General features: G+C 46.4%; 1 long non-coding RNA gene across 1 annotated transcript; it reads right to left on the reverse strand.

Annotated features, from left to right (window-relative positions):
• Positions 1 to 1,785: 1,785 nt before the first annotated feature.
• Positions 1,786 to 4,846, reverse strand: LOC132649690 (uncharacterized). Its single transcript, XR_009588173.1, has 3 exons — positions 4,327 to 4,846; positions 3,587 to 3,665; positions 1,786 to 1,919 (listed from the first exon to the last, which is right to left on the reverse strand). It is a non-coding gene; the product is annotated as an uncharacterized LOC132649690 (long non-coding RNA).
• Between the last annotated feature and the right edge of the window lie 1,843 nt (positions 4,847 to 6,689).

Below are 6,689 nucleotides of genomic sequence, written 5' to 3' on the forward strand. Positions count from 1 at the left end.
ACTGGGATTAATGTTGTGTGTCACCACACTTGGCCTCCATCTTATTTTTTGAGATAAGATTCTTACTGGACTCATTGCTCACTATTCCCAAGTAGAGGGCTATCCAGCCATCCTCAGGGACATTCCGGTCTCAGCCTCCGAAGACTGTGGTCCCTGACATGTGCTACCTTTCCCACATTTTATGTGAGAGCTGGTGATATGAGCACAGCTCTTCATGCTTGCCCAGAAAACCTTTACTGCCTAAAACATCTACCCAGACACCATTATTCTCTGTGAACAAAAATGAATTTGGGGGGGCTAGAGCACTTGCTATTCTTGCAGAAGGCCCAGGTTTGGTTCCCAGCATCCACATACCAGCCCGCAACCACCTTTAGCTCCAGTTCCAGCAGATCTGACTCCTTCCTCTGACCTCCTCAGGCACCAGGCATGCATGTGGTGTACATACATACATACACACACACACACATGCTAGCAAAACAATCATGTATATAAAATAAGCGAACATAAAAACTCTTTTCCATGATATTTTGTGAGGAATTGGTTCCGTTTTATTTTAGCAGATAAGAATTTCTTTCGATGAAATTAATTTGCTGTATAAGGAATAGTAATATTCCCAGCAAAAGCATAACAACAAAAGGTAGTAAAAGACATGAAAACCTAAAAGCCAAGTAGTATCTTGAATATCCTTGCGTTAATGCATTTTAGTATACAATGAATATGCTTTGGAAAGATATCCTTTGCCAGAAAAAAAAAAAAAAGAATTGACATTAGCAAGCTTAATTAAATATAAGCTGTTTGGTCTGTGAAATCAGCTCTATAATTTTGAAAGCATATTTCCTACTTCGTCCTCTAATAAAGGCTTGTAGCTCTTTAATTCTGCTGATTGAATTACAAATTCTCTGGGACAGAGACTGCATTTTTTATCTTGTTAACAGCTTGTGTGTGCAGAGAAGCCTGCTTAGCCTTGTGACTTAGAGTGTAATAAAAGCACACCCGGTGCACATCTTAATTTCTGTAGCTTCCTGTAGCTGGTGAGAGGGAGAGTTTCCTGTTTAGTGGGCAAAGAGGCTAAGACAAAAATAATAGCTACACTGAAGCGTCTTGGGTCCCCAGCTTTTTCATGTTGGGGTTGAGTCTGGGACTGGATGCCGTTTCCTCTGGGGCCCAGGCTTCATAGATTCCCTAGAGCTGGAACAGGAGCAACCTGCATCAGGACTGGCTGCCACCTGTGTATCTGCCAGAGGGATGACACGGCATTTGCTGTGTATCAGACCCAGAGGAAACTCCATCCCCCCCCCCCCAATTCTTAGACAGAAGGCGTCCCTCCTGACATCAACAGCTCTGTGGTAAGCATTTGGAACAAATTAGCCCAAGGTGAGCTGAGAAATAACTAAAGCGGCTAGAGTAGCCGGAACTGCCACCCACCCGTTAGAGCGTGCTTTGCTCCATGGTTTAGAGTCTTGCTTGAATTCTGCCCAGCACTGTACTTTGTCTTTTTTCCCTTCTGCACCATGATTCCCAAGGAGCCTAGCTAGCTGTGTGTTGAATGCTTGAACAGTTTTCAGAGTAAAGTTATGACTATGAAAATGGCTTATCTTTTTGGCTAGGAGGAAGCAAAGGAAGTCGCCAGAGTCGGCCCAACATCGATTCAGACACAATCTCCTGCTGGAATTTGCAAAGCCGGTTTAAATATGATCATAGCGTCCAGAAGTCTGTTTCTAAAATATAGAAAGGCAAGATGACAGCTCTGAGAATGCCAATTTTAAAGAACTTGGAATCTTTTCATTTTGCCTTAAACCTTGGGCCTCATCTAGCTGGGTTGCAGCGTGCTCAGCAGAAGGAAATGGTAATAAAAATGGCTTCCTCACCTTGCTGGTGTTTAGTGCTGTCTGTGAAGACCAGCCCTGTCTGTGAGAGATCTAAAGGGAGAGGGGCATTAAGTTATAACAAATAACCAGGCAGCAGCAAAGTAAGATATATATACAGATATATAGATAAATATACATATATATATAATATGTTAGGAAAAGCTGAAAGCCTTATAGGGTGTAAGAGAGAAGTTCAAAGACTCTCTTAGACCACCATGCTGTAAGGAAGGCTTTTGGCATTTGGGTGGCCTGACATCCTGGGTATGAGATCCGGAGGCCCACCCAAGTTTTCAGTACATACTGGTCCTTCCCCAGGACTGTGGGCCAAGCGGTCATAGTTCTGTAACCTTTGCTTCTACATCTGGAAGTATTTTTGTAGGACAGCCTTCATATATAAGCACCTGAAACTCAACTAAGTTTTAACAAAGCCTGATCCTGCTGGAATGAAAATTAGGAAGAGAGAAAACTCGCATCTTCACTTAGCCATCTTCCTGCCACTTCTAAGAACAGTGTTGGTCACTATGTAAACTTATTGTGGTTATAACAAAATACCTGACAGAGACAACTCCCTGGAGAAATGATAGGTCTCAGGCCATCGTGCTCAGGGGGAGTATGGCAGAGCCAAGCGACTCACATCGCAGTGACAAGGACGCAGACAGAGCACCTGAGCTGGCCAGTTTTTTTTTCCTTTTCACTCTACCAGACCCGTGCCTTGGGGAGGGTCATGCGCACATTTAGGGAGGGTTTTTCACACCAATGTATTCTCTTTTGAACTCACAGAAGCACCCAAAGTGGTGCTTTGCTGCTGTCCTTAGGCCCTTTTCGATCCAATCAAGCTGACAATCCAAGTCAATCATCGCACCTACCCTGTGTCAACCTGATGCACACACCACTCTACACTGTAGCATTTCACTCCTGGCGGGCAATGCAACAGTTTCAACACTGCCTGAGACCCAAGGCAAACGCTTAGCCTTGACACCCATGGGCGGGGGAGGGGCACATACTTCTAATACAAAGTAAGCAGCCCCAGTCTCGAAAGAAGGAGAAGCTGGGGCATAGGAAGGTAAAACGGGACCAAAGCAAGATGGAAGCCACGTGGGGCAGGTGTTAGAGCCTCTAGCTTCCCATCTGACAGCACTCACAGCGGCGTGATGTGCATGTAAAAAGGGTGTGGGCAGCTCTCCGGCCTGCTTCACATTTGGTCTTTCCTGGCCTCTAACATCAGCACCATGTCCTCTGCTTCTTGTGTCACTTCTTGGGGGCTACCTGAAGGGATCCTGGCCCAGCCATGCACTGTCTGGCCTCTAAGGGCTTCCTTTTGGGTAGAAGCCTCCATGGCTATACCACAGGCAGCACTTGGATGCCAGATTGTGCCATCAGCACGAGCACTCGTTGGGCCCCCTTGGGCAGTGTTGGCTTCTGAGTGCTTGGATGATAAATGGGGTAACAGGGGTTTGGGGTGTATATACTTCCACAAGGTGCCCAAGTCCCATCAAGGTCCCCCGGCACTCTCTCCTCAACATAAGTGAGTCAAATATTTTACACCCTTGAGCCCGAGCATGTTGGCACACACCTCTAATCTCGGCCCTCTGTGGCATGAATTGCCAGGAATTTGAAGCCAGCTTATATAGTGAGTTCTGGGCCAGCCTGGACTACATAGGGAAACCTTGTCTCAATCCCCTCTACAAAGACAAAACAAGCCTAACCACAGCACAAACCTTTCAGGACTTTGAGCCTGTGACGGATGGAGTCCAGCTAACTCAAGGCTCCTTTTCTCCCGCTGTGCAGAGATGATGACTAAAAGGAGAAAAGACATGTTTTGGCTCATGTTTCAGAGGTGTGAGCCCATCACAGCTGGGGGGTGCGGAGGAACAGAATTCATATCACAGTAGCTAGGAGGCAGAGGAGAAAGAGAAGGGTGGGGGTAGGGAGAGACTGCCCACAGAAATAGGCTTCCTCATCCCCCTTTTGTTTAATCTGGGTCCCCCAAACCTATAGGATGGTTCTGATCTTCCCCTCTTGGTTAATCCTCTCTGGAAAGTCCCTCACAGACTCACTCCGGGAGTTCTTTCCTGATTTTTTAGGCATTTCTCAGTCCATCAACATCAACCATTATCATTAGTGAAAAATAAAGTACATCCCTAAAGGAATTGCTTCATACACACATGCAGAAATGGAATTTTAATTCAATCAAATATGACATTTAATTCAATTAACATCCCTTTCCATCTAAACAAAATAAATTTAAATTATTCCACTCTTTTTTCTAACATAAAATTAATATAATGATTTATCAGAAAATAAGCATATGCATACAAGGCAATCTACATAGAACAGTTTTAAGAATTTCAACCCAACACATATTTAGAGGCTTAGAATACTTTTGCCAAAGTATACAAATATTCTAGTTTTAATTCACCGAAGAGTTTGTTTTCAGTTTATATTAAAAATAACTTACAGCCTGTAGTCTGTTCTGTCTTGATGAATCACAGGCAGATGGCAACTTTATTCCATGATTCTTTCTCTCAAATTTTAAGGTTGAAAAGAGATTAGACAAACTCATGGAACTGCTGTTGTTAGCAAGGCGATTTGGGGAGATCTGAAGGGCTTCAGGAAAAACAAACAAACAAAACCTTGTGACTTAAAATATCCCAACCCTCTTTCATCTGCTACTGCCTGAAGCATGCCATTAAAATCATCATTTCTACCAGGTATGGTACATGTCTGTAATCTCAGCACTACGGAGACAGAAACAGGAAGATCACAGATTTGAGGGTGTCTCAGGTTATACAACCAGACCCTGTCTCAAAACAAAACTATTCATATATTTAATCCCAGCACTCAGGAAACAAAGACTGTCAAATCTCTGTGAATTCAAGGTCAGCCTTATCAACATAGTAGTTTCAAGGCAGCCAAGGCTACAAAGTGAGACTATGTCTCAAAAAAACAAAAACAAAAGAAAGCAAAACACTGTTTTCTCCAAGGAAACAATGTTACTCCCTTGAGGACTGAGAGCTAAAGAACTAAGCTGGAGTGGAGGAGAACACAGTTAAAGGTTGAATACAGTTTAGTTTAGTAAAAGACTCATAGAATGTGAGGTAGGGACAAAAAGGGTTGACCTTAGCTCCCCCAAGGGCTTACCACCAAAGTATATGTGAGCTATCAGGCTCTGTTTTCCCTCCTGGTGGCCTGCAATTGTGACCATCAGATCCTAGAGGGGAATTGAGATGAAATGCCCTTGAATGGAAGAGACCTCAGGCAGCTGAGCGCTATCAGAAAGGCTCTCCCCAGACAGCTTCAATGAGACAGCTTCAGTGAGACAACTCATTTAGTGGGGGTTTGGGGGTAGGAGGGAACACACCAACAAAAGGCTACTTAAATATTTAGGGGGAAGGCAGGTGGTGTTTGCTGATGATGATGATCTGTTTTCCGGATTGGGTGGGAAGGTGTCCAGGAAACTCACAACTCTCAGAACTGGGAAGGTATCCCAGCTCCTAGGTGGGACAGTGTCCCAAGGTTGTACTGAGGCACGGGAGCCCAGGAATCACACAGCTCTGAGATGGGGCAGAGTCCCAAGGGTATCCTGAGGCATGGGAGCCCAGGAACCTCACAGCTCTGAGAAGAGGCCTCCTCAGCAGAGATGTCACAGTTCCCAGGGGAGGGTTGCCCCAACCCTTGATGAGCTGAGGAACCTAGGAGTCTGAGCTCCACTACTTCTCCAGCCTTTGCAGCTCCCAAGGGAGGGTTGTCCCAATCCCTCATTTGCTAAGGCACTTTGGAGCCTGAGCTCTGCTCCTTCTTCTGACAAGAAAGTCACAGAAAGCAGTAAATCTCTTAAATGAGATTTATTGGAGGGAAAAATCCAAGAGAGGACGCATGAATCCAGCAGTGGCCTCTGCTCCCATGAGAAGGCAACAGGGACCTGGGCCAAACACAGCCTTTATATAGGATTTCTTAGAGGATAGATCTTTCTAGGGCAGGGCTTTCCAGAGTGTGAACTGATGGGATGTCAAGTCTTGAATTTGGGAAGCTCATGGATGGGTGGGCTTTTCTGTTCAGGCATTGGTCAGTTTTCTTGCTCGGGGATTGGTGGGGTTTTGTCCAGACTTTCCCCTTCAAATTTGCATAATCTGGGCTGAGTCCTACTGAGGTGACAGTTACAGAGGTCTGGGAAGGGTGAGGAGCTGGAGCTTCCTCAGGCAGAGGTCTGGAGGCTTTTCTGCCCTGAGGAGGTATAAAGTGTACCAAGTCCAAACTTTACAGAGTCCATTGTGAAGGCAATAGGCTGAGGTAGGAAAGGTTGTTATCATCACGGATGGTTCCCATGGTGGCGACAGTAGGCATTCTGAGGCAGGAAAGGTGTCTGGTCTCTATAGCAGTTGGCTGAGGCAGGAATAGTCACCATGGACAGCTCCTGCTCCGCCATTTTGGGTCCTGCCTCCAAAGCCCTGGGGCAGGAAGGAGAGACTGACTGCCCTGAGGCAGGAAGGGCAACTGGCAGTGAGCCACTTGAAATTTCAGTGGCTGCTCAAGGGCTAGACATAGCTCTTGGGGGGGGTGCAGTGGGCTGCTACAGCAGGGGGCCAGTGGGCCACAGGGCTGGGGTGGGGAGCAGGGGACCCCCCACAGCTTGGGAGAGGCAGCTGTGCCACCATAGCTCCGGGTGGATCACTCTCACAGCCTCAGGCAGTGGCTTGAGGCACCGTCTCCACCACTGTGGGCCACCTGCCGTGGCTGCTGCTTTGATCCGGTGGTGGCTGCAGCAGGCTGAGGCTCTCCCTGGTGAGGCAGACTTGCTTGCCTCTGAGGGTTGGGCAGCGC

The sequence above is a fragment of the Meriones unguiculatus genome, chromosome 21 (assembly GCF_030254825.1).
Source record: "Meriones unguiculatus strain TT.TT164.6M chromosome 21, Bangor_MerUng_6.1, whole genome shotgun sequence".
NCBI lineage: Eukaryota > Metazoa > Chordata > Mammalia > Rodentia > Muridae > Meriones > Meriones unguiculatus.